This window comes from Amphimedon queenslandica, unplaced genomic scaffold, assembly GCF_000090795.2.
Source record: "Amphimedon queenslandica unplaced genomic scaffold, v1.1 AMPQUscaffold_13410, whole genome shotgun sequence".
Taxonomy (NCBI): Eukaryota; Metazoa; Porifera; class Demospongiae; order Haplosclerida; family Niphatidae; genus Amphimedon; species Amphimedon queenslandica.
The window spans coordinates 62,028-64,135 of NW_003546354.1; the positions used below are offsets into that span (position 1 = coordinate 62,028).

At 32.4% G+C, this 2,108-nt stretch overlaps 1 protein-coding gene and 1 long non-coding RNA gene across 3 annotated transcripts in view; both read right to left on the reverse strand.

Moving 5' to 3' along the window:
* LOC100633553 (uncharacterized) overlaps window positions 1-2,108 on the reverse strand; it is a 26,908-nt gene that overhangs the window by 8,687 nt on the left and 16,113 nt on the right. The gene's annotated exons all lie outside the window — the stretch shown is intronic.
* On the reverse strand, window positions 453-1,405 carry LOC109581942 (uncharacterized). Its single transcript, XR_002184825.1, has 6 exons — window positions 1,387-1,405; window positions 1,286-1,335; window positions 1,137-1,236; window positions 1,007-1,095; window positions 684-747; window positions 453-627 (listed from the first exon to the last, which is right to left on the reverse strand). It is a non-coding gene; the product is annotated as an uncharacterized LOC109581942 (long non-coding RNA).

Sequence of the window (2,108 nt, forward strand, 5' to 3'; positions counted from 1 at the left end):
TGGAGAATTCTTTCCTAGCCAGTTTTGACCAGCATTGGCCAATTTTTTTTAAAAATCCAAAATTAGATAAAACTTTCTAACATCAGAACATGTACATGTATGTGAACAGAAGAAATTATAAAAATTAAGAATTCTGTCCTAATCATTTTGAGACAAAATTTGACCAAAGACCAAGTAATATAGTACAATGACTTCCACCCGTAATTTTAAAAATTCATAAAAAATCTAATTTTGATCGAAATTTGTTCAAACTTTCTACACAACATAAGAAATTGTATATGAATCAAATAAAATTATAAAAATAAAGGATTTCCATCTTTTAATTTTTGAAAAAAATTGGCTCAATTTTTGTGTACACGGTAGCTTAAAATGTTCATAAAAATCCAATTTTATGATTGAAATCCATTCAAGCTTTCTACATAACATACACGTAAGTACATGTACATGTATCACTAAATTCTTTCCCAGTAAGCACACAATACATTGGCACATGTACTCATCAGTACTCACTATTTCTCTAAGTGATATATTATCTTTGTTAGATAAAGAGTCCAATATTGTGAGTGGCTTTGATAATCCACCAGTATACACTAAAGATAGAGCAACATCTTCTCTGGGACATGACACCTTGAGAGAGAAAGGGGGGGGGAGAGTAGGAATAGGAGAGAGGTAGAAGGTTTTACTTTTTTAAGCCTTTGATTTAACTTTCTTAAACGTGTTGCATCTTCAGCAATTGGCTCTTTATTTCTAAAAAAATTAATTAATAAGAATACTATTTGCCATTAAAAATTACTCATAAATGTACATGTAGTAGCACTAGTGTTATATGCATGTACAGGTAGTACATTGTACATGTAGTGATTTTGGCTTTAATAATATTATTCACCCATTACATTATTGAGCATATCAGGCAGTCATTGACAATATCCAACCACTAGTACTCAACCACTAATACTATAACAATACATGTACATGTGCTTCCACTGCATGAATTCCTTAAACATACTTTATCTTATATTCCAGTGCCTCCCCATAAACCTGAAGATCAGATAGCAATTGAACCTGGCCCTCAAGAGCATCAGATAATATTAATAACTGTAATGAGGTCACATGATCCAAAAATGGGAGGGGCCTACCTGTCACTCCAGCTGGAGTATGTGAGCTTTTAATAAATTGACTTGTCTCTCACTGAAATTCTCAACTGATTTCTCCTTTATTAACTGAGTGTAGTCAATCCTACAAATAAAAATAATTAAAACTTATAATTAATTATTATTTAATTTACTTTAAAGTTTCTAGCTCTGATTTTAAGAAGGCATTTTCTTTCTTCAACACCTAAAAAGAAATAAGGAATCTCTTTTAAGTCTTAACTATAAAACAATTTACTTCACAAGAGCAAGTTCCATGTGATTGAGCATGTTTCCTGTGAGATGACATATTGACATTATGTAACACAAAGTACAATAAGCCCCGCCCCTATTACGTTACCATACCAACCAAACAACAAAAACCACGTAATGCACATAATGCAGTAATGCACAGTAATACTGAGGTTATGCACACTCATGACTATAACCATAATACCAGTAGAGCATTAATTTTAGTCAATGTACAATCTATTGAATGATCATTGATGACTTATCATTACAAGTTATGTGTATATTTCTTAGCTAATTTTCTTATCAAGGAATTATAGATCATAAATTGAGAATTAGTAAAAATGACATGAATATGGGCCACACTAAAGTTATGAATAATTAGGATGATCACTGAACTATAGAATGACTCTTCTAGTAGCACTGTATTAATTAGTAACGAACACAAATATGCATCACATTTCTATATTTGGAGAACAAGTAGTCTATATAAGTCATCACTCGCAGCCTGCAAGTATACACTAGTCAGTCAGTACAGACAGTAGCTATGTCTCTCCTGTTAGTGGTTGTTCTCTTATTCTTCAGTAGCTCCTGCAGTGTCTCCTCTGGTCAGTATTATGTGTCTGATGACTGCAGTTCAGTTACTCAGTCACCTTGTAATCCTTTATCAGTGTATGCTGGGAATATGTCTCAATACAATAACACCATCTTCTACTTCATTGGAACTAGTTT